Source organism: Chinchilla lanigera, unplaced genomic scaffold (genome assembly GCF_000276665.1).
Source record: "Chinchilla lanigera isolate Chin_1 unplaced genomic scaffold, ChiLan1.0 scaffold00008, whole genome shotgun sequence".
In the NCBI taxonomy this organism is placed as follows: Eukaryota; Metazoa; Chordata; class Mammalia; order Rodentia; family Chinchillidae; genus Chinchilla; species Chinchilla lanigera.
Window position 1 is genome coordinate 4,911,795 of NW_004955409.1, and position 14,660 is coordinate 4,926,454.

A 14,660-nucleotide genomic window follows, 5' to 3' on the forward strand; every position below is an offset into this window, starting at 1 on the left:
AAACACTGGGAAATCCCAAGCCTGGCAGAGACCGTGGGATGATGGTGTGGCAATTCTCTTGGGAATCTGCAGTTCCCCCTTCAACCCTAAGTGACCCAAGGTGGGAGAAATCAGACCTAAGAGGCCACACGGTGTTTGATTGCACCTTTGTGGAATACTGGAAACGGGAAATCCGTGGGACAGAAAGCAGGGCAGTGGTGGCCTGGGCTTGGTGCAGACATGGTTTCCTCTGGGAGTCAGGAAGATGGTCTACGGGGAGGTGACGGCTGTGCAGCATGTGCCCCTGTTTTCCTTTTTGGGGGGGTTGGGGCGGGGATTGAACTCAGGACCTCAGACTTGCCAGGGAGGTACTGCACCACTGAGCTATATCCCTGGCCCACAGCACGTGGGTGTTCTAAGCACCTCTGAACTGTGCACTTCAAAACGGTTCACTTTAAGCTACACGTGCTGGTGCTCGCCCAAAATCGCAGCACACTGAAAGGCTGCAGGCTCTGTCTCAAAATGAAACATAAAAAGGCTGGCGATGCAACTCTGTGCAAAGGCCCTGGGTTCACTCCTCACGACTGCAGGGGGAAAATGTTTAATTGTATGTTATGCTATTTTTACATCAACAAAAAAATAATAATAGTTCACTGGCAACCCAGCTAGGTCAAGGCTCATGCCAAACTTCATTCTCAGAGGCGACAGACAGCACAGCCAAGGAGCTGCAGAAACCTGGTACTGTATCTTATTTGTGCTGGGTCCATGGCTCCCAAGCCTGCTTTCCCCGTTGGCTTGCCGTTGGCGGTGTGAGTTACAGTAATCAGCAGCGCTCACTGTGCTTTTGCTGTGCTTTCCACATCTTTCTGGCCTCTCCGAGGGCACTGACGCAGCTGACCCTCAGCTGAGGCCTGTGGTGTGATTGCTGTGGCCAGCTTCGGTTTCCCGAGCAGCAAGAGGTCGGGCTGGACTCGGCTCTCCAAGCAGGCCGGTCCCAAAATCTGTCCCTCTGCTGACACACTGGAGTCTGTGGGGTTCGCGCAGCCCATTTGTTTGATAGGGTAACCAAGCCCTTCAGGGTTTTTTCTTTCAATTTTTTTCTTGACTACCTAGATGACTAGCTTTTTTGCGGGGGGGGGTACTGGGGATTGAACTCACGACCTTGCGCTCGACAGGCAGACGCTTATACCGCTGAGCTATATCCCCAGCCCATCTTCAGGGCCTTTCTAAAGATTGAAGGTGCACCTGCCTAGTTCACAGGCCAATGGGTGCAAAGATGGGTCTCACTGGGGAGCAGCTATCTTACAGGGGGAGGAGCTGAGCTTGACCCCATCAGAGGGGCAGAGCCGAGTGAGTTGCAGAAGCATCAGTGTCTTAGGGGACGCCTCAGTGGACGTGATGACACCTTCTTCTGTCGGACCTTCAAGTGGCGCAGCTGCTCTGGGTCCAGGTCCCTAGGCTCTTGCTCAGAAGGCTTTCCCCTAGAAAGGCTCCTAGGCTTACCCCTAGAAAGCTTGGGTGTAAAGGAGGGCATGGTGGTGCACACCTGTAATTCTAGCAATCAGGAGGCTGAGGCAGGGAGATCTCCATGAGTCTGAGGCCAGCCTGGGCTATGCAATGAGATCATAGCTCAAAGAAAGAGAAAGAGAGAAAGAGAGAAAGAGAGAAAGAGAGAAAGAGAGAAAGGGAGAAAGGGAGAAAGGGAGGAAGAAAGAAAAGAAAGAAAGAAAGAAAGAAAGAAAGAAAGAAAGAAAGAAAGAAAGAAAGAAAGAAAGAAAGAAAAGAAAACAGGTGGTTCCCTCTCTACAAAGAAGTCTCTGGCAAGATCAGCTATGGCAACACAGGCCTGGCTTATTTGTTAATCCTGGCAAAACACCTCCTGAGAAAAGCCGGTGGACGGAGACTTGACGGATTGCTGAAATGCTGCGCTGGCTTAGGTTCGTTCCCTCCCCCCCATGTCTACACTGCAGGGCCCCACAGCACAGGCCCTCAGCCTTCTGAATCTGATGCAACCGCTGGATGTCAGTGACCCCGAATAATCAGATCATCAGATATCAGGTGATGCGACCTGGGCTTCCAGCCAGGAGCCTCCTGTCACCTGCTCTTTCAAGGTGGCCTCTCCTCATCCACAGTTCACACGCCACGTCTTGCAACCAGTGACTCACCGCGGCCTCCCAAAGCAGTCCAGAACAGATGCAAGGAGATAGGAACCCGCACCTGCCTCTGCAGCGGGGGTGCGCCTGGGATGAGCGATGGTTCAGGAACACATGGTCTCGCTGGTTCACGTCAAATTTTAATTGCTCAAGCAGCCGACTGGAGGAGAGGATTGTGAACTCCGTAAATGAGGCCACCCTTGAAGAGCTCCTCTAATTGTCTCCACCTCCTCATGAGACAGAGCAGGGCTCTTGTTGAGGGCTGAAATCTCTTTCTTTAAACATTTATTGGGGTTTTTTTTTGGTACCAGTAATCAAACTTAGGACCTTGTGCTGTGCCACTCAGCTATATTCCCGGCGCTCTTTCTTTAATTTTTGAGATTCACGTAGCCAACCGTCGACCAGTGGGGCGGTCAGTTGTGTGTCCACCGCTGAGCTCTACAGCTGCTGCCTGGTACCTCCATTTGGAAATCTGAAGCCATCTCAAATGTAATACATCCAACCTGGGACACTGGATAGCTCTCTAAGCCTTACTGACCTCAGCAAACGTCTCTGTCCTTCCCTGATGGCTCAGGCTAAACACCTAGGGGTGCTCTTAAGTGGGCCGTTCCCCTCATCCAGATTATCATCGCTCCCTCCTGCCTTCCTCTACAAACTATACCCCAAACCCGAGTGCCCCTCCTCCCACTTTGGCCCCTCCCACAGCCTTCCAACTTTCTTCTCTCTCCTGCCTCGGCCTCCTACATCTGTTATTTAATCGGAAGCCAGAGATCTTTCTAAACCCAGGTCAGACACTAAGCCTCTGCTGCTCAAATCCTTAAGAGCGACTCATCACATTTCCCCACACCACTGGGGGCTGGGGGCGCAGCCCGCGGCAGAGCGCTAGCTTAGCATGCACAGGGCCCTAAACCCGATCCCCGGTCCCACAGACAAGCTCCTGGCTGCAGCCCACTCGCCGCGCACACAGAGTCTGCTCCCCAGACTTGCCAAGCTGGTCTCCCCCTGAGGGCCTTGCACTTGTTGCTTCTGCCTGGAGCATGGTTCTTCCCGGGGCTTAGCAGCTGCCCACCTCATCTCCCTCGGGGGCGCTGCTGAAATGCCCTCGGTCACCCGGCCCGTCCTTGATAACCGATCTGAAGTAGGCTTAAGACCCCTCCCATCCGCTTACCACACTTGCTTTGTATTCTTAGCCGGTGACCACTTCCCACATACTTCAGTAAGATTTACTAGCAAATCTAGAGAGTGAATTTTCACCACCTAATCTTGTCCAAACTCCACATAGCACCCCGCACCTTGGCCCTCTGGATGGTGTGTCTTCCCCTCAGAACATATTTTCCTCTGGCAGTGAAAAGAAAACCTTGCTACTTCCGGAACGGAGTCCTGCCAGTCCCACCAGCAACCAATTTCAGGAGCCCAGCCCTGGAAGACTGCTGCCCACCTAGATCTGCAGCAGGAAGAGCGACAGCCCTGACTCGTAGGCTCTGTCCCCCACAGCAGAACTGGACTCGGGACCAGGTTCCACCAGAAGCACTCTGACCCGAGGGCCTGGCCTTGAGGAGAACCAGGACCCTGTGCGCTTTGGGGTCAAAGAATGGCAGAGCTCGTCTCCCAGTCAGTGCCGCAGCAGGCCACTCGAGGGCCAGCCGAGGACGCTTGGTGCTGCGTGGGACGGAGAGAGCGGTGGGCCAGGGAGAGACGGACAGATGGATGGAAGGAAGAGAGGCAGATGAGGAGAGCTAGGGCAGCAGAAGGCTTCTGTGTGGACCCTAGACGGGTACTCCGCCCCTCTGGGACACTGCGTCCCTGCAGGTGGCCCTGGTGCTGGCTTGGTTGCCAGGCTTTGGGAAGGGGCATGTGGGGCCCCAGACCACGGCGCATCCTGAGACCTCTCCTTTTTCTAGGCCTGGTGGTGCATGCAGGTAATCCCAGCACTTGGGAGGCTGTGGCAGGAGGATTGCTGTGAGTTTGAGGCCAGCCTGCGCTCCACAGTGAGACCCTGTCTCCACAAATTGAAAAATGAGAAAGAAAAACAACCAAACACCAAAAATAAAATAAACTGAAAAATAAAAATAAAGCTAAATAATTTCCCCAGCTTCCACACACTGAGATCAACAGCTGTCACTCTGAGGCTGAGCCCAGGCCCCCAGGAAGTTTCAGCACAAACCAGACTTGCGGTCTTTCTCTGGGCGTGATGGGGGGCCGGGGCTGGGCCGCGTCTACACAGGGCATTTCCTGGCTTTCCTCCCAGCCTTGCAACTGGCAGGTGCTTCTGTGTGCAGCTGCACTCCGACGTGGCGAGTCTCCTCACCTTTGTATCTCCATGAGCTTCTGTGTGTCTTCGACGGCCGGCAGGCAGGCAAGGGAATCCAGGTGGTTGGGGCCTCATTCTGACTCCAGCCCCTGGCCATGACCCTCGCCCTACAGAGAACCCAGTGTTTCCCGTGCCCTGGGAAAATGTGTGAACAGTCACACGGGCACCGGTGCCTCGCTGTGGGCAGGGCTGCTCCCCGATCCAAGCACTGGGCCACCCCAAACTGTGTCCTCACGCCGTGGAGGGCCACTGACCTGGCCAGGAGGAGCTCCGCCCTGGCGTCTGAGTCCCTCGCTCTATCCCTGTTGGGTCGGGACACTACTCTGCGGTCGTTTTCTATGCCAGGGCATCTCCGGCTGGCACGGGGAGGAAACAGCACGTGGCACACTGAGTGGCACTGTCACGGCACGGGGCGCATTTAGGAGGCTTTGCCGGCTTGGGACGTGGCAGCTGGCAGTGCCGTGGCGACCGCTGTGTCCTGTTCCTGGCAGAATTGGGGAGAGCTGCAGTCATGGCCGCTCCGGAAGAGGACGCGGTGGGGCCCTTCTGAACTCGTTGTGTTTAATGCCTATTTTTCTTACTTTATGTTCACAGCACATAGTGCATACATGTAGGCTGAGAGCCGGTGCACAGACAGTGCACGTCCTCCGCCTCCTTCCGTCCGCTTTCTCTCCTCCTCCCTGCCTGGCCAGTCCCCTTCCTGTCCGCAGAACCCTCTTTCCCTGTCTCCCGAGGGTTTTTTTGTTGTTTGTTTTTTTCCAGTACCAGGATTTGAACTCACGACCTCGTGCTTGCCAGGCAGGTGCTGTGCCGCTGTACTAAATCCCTAGCCCCTCCTGAGGGTTTTTGACCACCAAGAGCTGGGATTTCTGTGGTGTCTCCTTCTGAGATGGAGACCCTTTTGAAGCCTGGCCCCGGAGCGCACAAGGCTTGGCGGGCTGGGGCCCTGGAGACCCGCAGCCGGCTGGCTGGTGGGGGCCCTGCTCCAGCCAAGGGGAGCAAACTGAGCCGCCGGCGCGGAGCTGTCTTCCTCAGAGCTCGGCTGGTCTGGATGGCAGAGGCGAGGGAGCAGGGGTTTCCTGTGGGTTTTTGCTGGGAACGAAGGCCCAGCGGGACTGTACTAATGCTCGTTTCTGGGTGCCCAACACCACTCTAGGACTTGCGGGCATTACCTTGTTCTGCCACTATTTATCTCCATTACTTTCTACCCCAAGGCCTAGGCAGTTAGTTGGGCAGGGAGTGTGGGCTCCACAGCACTGTCACTTTGGGGGGGACAATGGCCATCCTGCAGGCGGGTGGAAACCCTGTGCCCTCCTGTTGTGGGCAGCGAGGGTCTGTGGCCCCTGGGTCAGGCATCGGCCACAGGACGCGCATTTGGAGCAGTCCTGGGCCTCTTCTCTCAGATGCCCTACGCCGGTTCAGGTGTTCCAGGCTCCAAGTCCTACGGACACAGCAATTTCTCCCGAACCCTTTTCTAAAGCGCAGACTCCACTGTACCACAGGCCCGAGCTCTGCCCGGTGACATGGACAAAACCCTGTCACATAGATGTCTGCATAGAGATGAACACAAACTACAGGAACTCCTAGGGCTCTGGAGGCTGAGGCAGGAGGGTCACTGAGAGTTCGAGGCCAGCCTGGGCTACATATGAGGTCAAGGCCAGCCTGAACTGCATAGAGAAACCCCGTCTCAAAAAAAAAAACCCCAAAACAAACTAAAAGATGAACAGAAACTCCCCACCGCCCCAATCCTCTATGTGTTAAAAAGATAAGTTGTAGGTCATTTTCTTCTTACTGTTGTGATGCTATTTATGTAAAAATATTAAAACTCAAGAAAAGGAAAGAAACCAAAGTCTGTCACCTATAATGCATGCTTCTTCTGACGGTACTCTTTGGAGCAAGAAGCTTTTCAGAGGCGTCATCCCCGCTAGCTTCAGCTTTGTCATGACGTCCCTCTTTCCTCCTGCGGCCGCTAGCTCAGAGGCGGCCCAGGCTCAGGCGCAGCCTCCTCCACGCTGGTCCCGGAGGACCTTCCAGGGAGGAAATGGGTCTAGGGCGCTGGGCACAGGAGTCCCTGAGGGAAACATCTAGAAACACACTTACAAAGACTTTGAAAGGCTTCGTGGCGAAATCCTGAGTCGAAGGAGATCTTTCAAGGCCGGCTTCTGTAGCACTAACGAATGAAAGGAAATTATAAGAGATTTTGTGAGATTTGGAGTTGATCCTGAAAATAATGAACCGAGGAAGGCTGAGATTTGGAGTAGCTCGTGAAAATAATCTGAAGGCGTCCTCATAAATCGTAGAAGTTATTTCCTGTTTTTAGCCGGCCTCGCTGCCATAAAATAAATGCCAGGTTGGACTTTTTATCTAATTCCCAGAGTCCATTTGTGCCATAAATTCCTCCCTCTTCGGCTCACTCCCTCTTACCTAAGCTAGATTAGTCACAGCCGCTCGAATGCGGTTGGCCTCCGTGCGATTGATCTTACCATCCACAGGTGATGTTTGCATGTTACCAGCTTCTGTTTTTATCTCACTCGAATGCACCTTGTGTTCTCAGAGGAGCCTGGGGTTTTTCCACTTAAAGTCACCCTTTAATCCCTCCCTGCCGACTCAGTCAGGTCTCAAGGCAAACTCATTTAGTCACTCAGCAAACACTGTTGAGTAACCCTGTTCCCAAGGAGAGCACACTCTTAGAGAGGAAATAGTTACATAAATGATGATACGCAGTGCACAAACAATCCAAAGCAGCACGTGGCGCAAGAGCTAGAGGAATTTTGAGGAGGATCCTTTTCATCCAGGAAGGGGAAGAAATAATTTTCCACGTGGGAAGGGCATGCTAAGTGGGAAGAACTGACGTGCAAGGAAGTCAAGGAGGTACGAAAGCACATTTAAAGCAGACAGTGGGCCAGGCGTGGCAGCGCACACTTGTAACCCCAGCACTCAGGAGGCTGAGGCAGGAGGATTGCTGTGAGTTCCAGGCCAGGCTGGACTACATAGTGAGTTCTAGGCCAGCCTGGATTATAGAGTGAGACTCTGGCTCAATAAAATAAAATAAAATAGGGTAGGCAGTGAGCCGTTACTGGAGGTTTTAGACTGAATAAGCACCCCCCAGCTTCCACTCTAGTGGGAAGTGACAGTTGATGAATGAGCCAAGTGTGTGGTGTTTTAGAGGGGTAGGCATATGGAGGAAGAGCTGGGGGAGAGGGCTTGTGTGTGGGCCTGCTGCTGTCACTGCAGTTGTACCAAGGCCTGAGCGGGGAGACTGTCCTCCCAGGGCTTCTGGCTTAATCCTTGTAAGGAAAAGCCTGAGCATCTCAGTCCTCCAAAACCTCCGGGCTGGGCCAGGGATGCGGCTCAGGGCTGGAGCGCTTGCCTAGATGACAATAAAAGTAACCGCCGCAGATGTCAATTCAGGCCGATCGCATCTTCCCTCCAGCCTGCTGGTTTTATCCGTGGGGCGTTTTTTGCTGTTTTCCACTGATGCACAGTATGGGCATTCTGGTGGATGGATTTCGTGTCCCGAGCACACCCCGGTGTTGGCGCTGGCTACTTCTGATTACCACGGTCTTGATTCACGACCCCAGGGTCTGTCACCTTCGCTGCCCTCTCATTTTTGGATCTCGTTGTCTTCCCCGCCAAAAGCAAGATAAATACTCAAGCTCCGCTGGGTAGTGGCCTTGGAGCTTGGCCAGATCTGCTTTTCAGCTTGACTCTCAGCCTGGCCCTTGGAGGGCCAAATGGGCAGGGCCCTGTTTCACCCTCTGCGACTCCAAGATCTGGTCTGGTCCCGTCAGTGGTCAGGGAGCTGAGGGGCGGCCTCACCTAGGGCCAGCATTAACCATGTGAAGCAGCAGAACAAACTTTGCCAGGCGGAGCTGGGCTCACCCACGAACGTGCGCTTTCAAATACAGGTAAGCCCCTGGGATGGAACTCATCTTGAAATTCTACAGACGTTCAGAGACAGCAAGTTGGGGCTGGGGATTTAGCTCAGCGGCAAAAGCGCCTGCCTGGCAAGCGCGAAGTCGTGAGTTCGGTTCCTGGTACCGGAGAAAAAAACAAAAAAACCAAACAAAACAAAACAACAACAAAAAAACAACAGAGACAGCAAGTTGCAGCAATAATGATGGTTGTAAAGATTGTTATTTTAAGGGAGAAATAAATTTAGGAAGAAAATTATATCATTTTGTGTCACAAATATGCAAGCAACTTAATTAATAATGAAAGGTATGCAAGAATAAACATAAATTTAGAATGTAAATTCTAAGCCAGGCATGGTAGGGCATGCTAGTAATCCCAGCACTGTGGAGGCTGAGGCAGGAGGATCACCTTGAGTTTGAGGCCAGCCTAGGGTACAGAGTGAGTTCAGAGCCAGCCTGAACTATGTAACAAGTTCAAAAATGAAACAAAAAAACCCCAAAAAAGCAAAGTCTAAATGTGGGCAACTATCTCAGATCTATATCGGAAAATGTTCACAAAGCATCTTTTTCTAGCACCAAGTTCAGCTTGTGGGAGCCTTCAAGGAGATTGAATGATCCCCACCCAATGGCCAAATCCTCATGTCCAGCAGTAGAAGTGCAGAGCAAACTTTCCCTCGTTCAGTGCCTATTAGAAAGGAAGGCATTGCTCACACCTATAATCCCATCACTTGGAAGGCTGAGGCAGGAGGATCACAAATGTGAGGCCATTTTGGGAAATTTAGCAACTTAGTGAGACCTTGTCTCAAAAAATTTAAAAGGGCTGGGGATCTGGCTGAGTGGGAAAGCCTTGGGTTTAACCTCCACTATCAAGAGAGAGAGACAGAGAGAGAGAGAGAGAGAGAGAGAGAAGGAAAATCCAAGTGTGGTGGTGCAAGCCTATAATTCTAGCCCTCAAGAGACTGAGGCAGAAAGGTCACAAGTTCGAGGCCACTCTGGGCCATTATAGTAAGTTCAAGGCTGGTCTAGACCAAAAAGAAACTAAAGAAAGAAAAAGAAGCTTAAAAGCAAGTGGTAATGTCACTACCAGGAGAACCCTATGCTTGGTAGAAGAACCAAAGAATAGCCCACTCCTGACACTGCATACCCTGACTTGAACTGAAAGCAGATGTTCATTTATGACCACAGTGTGCAGAAACACAGGTAGAGACTGATGATACTAAAAGTTGTTCCTGTGTTATTTGAAACTTCCGAAGTCTAACTACTTGTTTCCTTAAAAGCTGTAATTATAATTCAATTCTTAAACATGCATTCAAATTTGTATTATTATTTTTATTATATTTGGGGGGGGATTTTGAGATGGCGTCTTGCTGCCCTTGAACTCACAGCAATCCTCCTGCCTCAGCCTCCTAAGTGCTGGGATTACAGATGTGCACCACTATGCCTAGCAAATTTGTATTAATTTTAATTTTTTTTTTTTTTAGCATTTGGTTAAGATATAAATTCAAGAAATTGCTTCCAAATCCTCAGAAGGTTTTTTTTTTTTTTTTACAGTGCTGAGGACAAAGCCAGGGCCTTGCCTGTGACAGACAAGCAGTTTCCCTCCTGGGCCTTCACTTTGTCTTTCCTCCTTTTTTACACATTACTTACTCAAGTCCAACTTACAGTACCTATCTCCCTCTCCAGCTGCAGTTAGCACCTCAGTGCATTTTATTTCCTTTACAGCATTTGTCTCTATCTGAAATTATCTTTCTGGTTTTTCTTTTTATTGGCACTGAGGGTCGAACCCAGGGCCTCCACAGTGAGAGCTATACCCACAGCCCTTTTGTTATTTTTTGCTGGGCTCATCTATGAACATGCACTTTCAAATACGGGTAAGGGTCTCTCTAAGTTGCTGAACTGCCCAGACTGAGCTCAGATTTGGGACCCTTGGGCTTCTGAGGTTCGGAACCTCCCCCTATTTTTTTTTTTTCTTTTCCTACCTGGCCGTCTCAATGAGCTGCATCCCCTGCCCTCACCTTACCGTGTAGCAGAGCTGCATCCCCTGCCCTCACCTTACCGTGTAGCAGAAAATGCTCCCCCAGTATACTTCAGTTTCTTAGTTGCCCAGGTAACAGTTCCTGTTCCAGTTCCGGTTGCTTCTGTCTCTTAGAATCGGCTGGCCACTGACGCCCATTGTATAAACCAATCCTGATTCATAAGCCATTCTGCCTCTGTGTCCTGCTTGCTTATCCCCTATAAGCCCTAGACCACCAGAGATCAGGGCCTGATATCCTGGGAGTGATCCCAATCAGGGCTGTGGACATAAATCATGCATATCTCCAATAGTAGCTGCCTCCAAATCCTGGGTGTTGTTTCTGTGTTTCTGCTTGCCATTGCAATGGGAAATAACTGCAAGAGCATCCTAGTCAGTTAACTTCGGAAAAGCTCGCCATCCTCCCTGCCACGAGCCAAACCTGGAGGACTCTCACCACTTCATCAGAGAGCTGCCGGGGCAGGAGGCAGCACGGAAAAGACAGAAAACCAAACCAGAGTAGACAACTTCCCACAACCCGCAGCTTCCACCGGGAAGCAGGTTGAGCTGGGGAAAGAAAAAGCTCTGACTTGGAACGACAGTTGTGGGACCAGTATTGGATTTCATCAGGGCAGAAGAAAACAAAGGGACTTCAAATAATTTGAAGGGAGAGGGCAGCAGAAAACTATTTTCTGTGGTCATTGACTCCATCCTGCTCATTCAATAAAATGCATGCCCCTGACAAAACTAGGAGGAAAGTCCTGATTTAATACCCTGTCCTATGTTCATTTACTTAATAAATAGATACTGAGCACCTGCTCTATGCTGGGTCTTGGTATAGGGAGTGAGGATTCGACCGTGTATTCATACAAATGTTTGATATAAGTAGAGAAGTTTTAATATTCCTTGGGGGTCGTAGTAACACCCTAAGACTTGGGGATTTGGGTTACATCAGCACATGCATTTGTTAAAATCAGAGTGAAAAAAACAGTTGTTTACTTGTCAGCTGTAACACGTACACACGGTGACAGGCGCAAGTCTTAAACACGTTTGCTGAGTACCAGGAAGGTCACAGCTCTGCCTTCTCCAGCGCAGGTAAACCTCGCCTTCTACTTCACAGAGGACACCTCCACGGGACGGTCAGCTCTGCACACTGCACTTGCAAAGGTCCTGCAGCCCCAGCTGCCTGTCCTTCCCTGCTTCCTGGGACACTGGACAACACGTCCCTACGGAAATGCTACAGGAGGCCAGTTTCATCCCTTGCCCTGGCTTTTGTATCTCCTGTCCTCCTTCTCCAGACTTCTCAGAGACCTTGCTCTGTGGCATCCTGACACAAGACACATCTGACATACCTTCTTCTCCTCCTCTTTCTCTTCCTGGTGGATTCAACCCAAGGCCTTTACACTGAGCCACACCCCAGTCCTGTTTTTATTATCTTAAGACAGGCTCACTAAGTGGTGAAGTTGCTCAGGCTGGGCTCAAACATGGGATACTCCTGCCTCAGCCTCTCAAAGTGCTTCACTTACAGGCATCCATCACCACACCAAGCTCGTTTCTTCTTCTTGAAACAACTTCCCTACGCGTCTCCTCTACCCTCGTGACTCCAACGGCGGCCTTTGCTGAGATGCGATGTATTTAGCTGTGCCTCCTCTGACCTCCACCCCCAGCCCCGCTGAACTTCCTTCTTCACACCCCTTCACCCATGTGTCTTGCCCACAAGACAAACACGGCCTTTGCTCTCAGAGCGTCTCATAAACTGCTGCGCTCCTAGCACTTAGCAAGCAACTGTATTACTATATTGAATAATTGTTGCTGAACGAAATCGTTAAATTCACTTACATCATCTGTAAAATGTATTTTAACATTTCCTTTTCCTTCTCCTTCAGAGATTTTAATTTTATTCTAATAGCTCTAGCCATTCTCTTTAGGATAACATGAAACAAGGACATTGTGACAGTTTTGTTCCTGTAAGTCCTTTTTTTTTTTTTTTTTTTCTTTTGTCTTTTTGAGACAGGGTCTCGTATGCAGTTCAGGCTGGCCTTCAGCTTACTTTGCAGCCCAGGCTGGTCTTGAACTTGCAACAACCCTCCTGCCTCAGCCTCCTGAGTGCTGGGATTACAAGCATGTGTCACCACTCCCAGCCCTATAAGTCTTTTTTGTCTGTTTTGTTTTGTTTTTGAGACAGGGTTTCACAGTGTAGTTCAGGATGACCTTGAACTCAGCATGTAGCCCAGACTGGCCTCAAACTCATGGCAACCATCCTGCCTCAGCCTCCTGAGTGCTAGAAGCATAGGTGTGCACCACTATACTCTGCTTCTTCCTAGAATTCTTATAATTTCTTATGATGCTATATCTAATCAAAAGTCTCACATGTAGAAAATTCTCTGTGAGAACAATTTCAGTATAAAAATCCTGTAGTGTGGAAAGCTCCTTGGAGGTTCTGTATTTAAATTTCCTCACATGATTCTTCAGAAGAACGAAAAACCCAAAGTACTGTATGACTCTTATGACAGCTTTATTATGTTTTCACTCAGATGGAGCATCTCCAATGGCTAGACACCACCAAAATCAGGTTCAGTTTATCTTTCAGTTGCAAAGGAAGATCTCTGGTAGTTTACATAACCAAACTTTATAAATAGCTTAGTTTTTTTTCTGGGCAATTCCAAATGCAGTCATCACGCACTGAACCTGACTAGGCGTGCAGTTAAGTAGGTTCTAAGGACCTAACACTGCATTCATTGCACACACCTGTAACATTCATACATGTGCACACGTGCAGAAAGATAGGCCCTACACAGAGATAAATATAGGAACATAGAGATGTAATTCTTCTGCCTCTTTCTAAAATTGAGGGAGCACAAAAAATGAACAAAATCATTAAACAAGATCTCTGTGAAGAGGTATAAATGTTCCTCTTTACAAACTGTTGTGCAGCCTTGACCTAAGCTTTGTTGGTACGGTATAGGTCCTTCCAGCAGCTGAAGTGCAGAGTCCACCGTAGCACAGTTAGAGCTGCAGACCGCATCATCTTGAAGTCTTACTCTGACAAACCCGCAACTAACAACGCACTGTAAAGGCAACTCCAGTCTTTAGTGGCACGTCCTGAAATAGGACAAAGCAGATCTCCTAAGATTCTCTTTCCCATTCCCAGCCGTGGGTCTTCTCACCAGTACCCCGGACTGCAACCACCTCTATACTCTTTCTCCAGTGAAGTACAGTTTAGGGTATATTTCTTCCTTCTCCAAGCAGGAACTCTTTCAGCAGAGAGAGAGAGAAAGAGAAAGAAGGAAAGGAGAGAGACAGACAGAGACAGAGAGACAGAGAGACAGAGACAGAGAGAGAGTGAAATATCTGAGATCCGGAGATACCTAGACAGAAGTGTCCATTTTCCAAGCAGGGGGCCTGGGGATTTAGCTCAGAGGCACAGCGCCTGCCTGGCAAAAGCAAGGTCGTGAGTTCGATTCCAGGTACCGAAAAAAAAAAAAAGTGAATTACATTTTCCGAGCAGGCTGTGCCTTCCAGGAGCTACTGATTGGGAGATTAAAAGGAAGAATCAGGACGCACAGTGGGAAAGCAGTACACAGAACACGTACTTAGCTGGTGGGTAGTGTTATACAGATTCTGGGGACAACGTGGGTCCCGGATGAGCTAACGCTGCCCGGGAGGGAGCCCGCGGGGGAGCTGGGACCCGCCACCCAGTTATCGGTCAGTGCACATTTGTGGAGCTTTCACCGGGCCTTCTCCCGGATGGCTACTCTGTGTATGCGTTTTTTAGGGCAAGGTTCCATTATGTTTCTTCCTCCGTGGTCATGACTCCCGGTGTCCGGGTAGCAGCAGGGAGGATCTCGTGGAAGCGGCAGCTCCAACTCTTCCAGCACCGCCGAAGGAAGCTCTGGAGACTGAGGCTGCAGAGCTGGGGGCGGGGCTCAGGGACGCGGACCCCAAGTGGCGCCTCGTCCCCCTGGTGTCACAGACCAGGGACGGGGTGCGGGGCGCCCACCATGGCACCTCCAATGCCGCCGCAGCCGGTCGCCCAGCAAGTCCCCCCGCTCCCCGGTCTTCCCGGGCCGTTTGCGGTCACCCGCCCCCTGCTCCCTCCGCCCCCGCTTCCGCGCGCCTCCATTTCCGCCTGCGCGCCGCGCCTTTCGGCCCCGCTCGGCTTCCGTCCCAGATGATCCCTCCCCGGGGCCGCCGCCGCCGCCGCCGCCGCCTTCCCCGCCTCCCCGGGCCGGGGCCGCCTTCTCAGCCAGTGGCGTAGGCGCCTCTGCGTCGCGGCCCCGGGTAGCGGCGGA

The 14,660-nt window shown here is 51.1% G+C and overlaps 1 protein-coding gene and 1 long non-coding RNA gene across 2 annotated transcripts in view; one reads left to right on the forward strand and one right to left on the reverse strand.

Moving 5' to 3' along the window:
• Nucleotides 1-4,414: 4,414 nt before the first annotated feature.
• Nucleotides 4,415-6,985, reverse strand: LOC106147713. Its single transcript, XR_001232619.1, has 3 exons — nt 6,868-6,985; nt 6,302-6,613; nt 4,415-4,927 (listed from the first exon to the last, which is right to left on the reverse strand). It is a non-coding gene; the product is annotated as an uncharacterized LOC106147713 (long non-coding RNA).
• Nucleotides 6,986-14,535: 7,550 nt separating this feature from the next.
• The window catches only part of Secisbp2l (SECIS binding protein 2-like), a gene marked incomplete in the record, with an annotated part of 48,560 nt that continues 48,435 nt past the window's right edge, over nt 14,536-14,660 (forward strand). The window contains 1 exon segment of the mRNA XM_013510300.1: nt 14,536-14,660.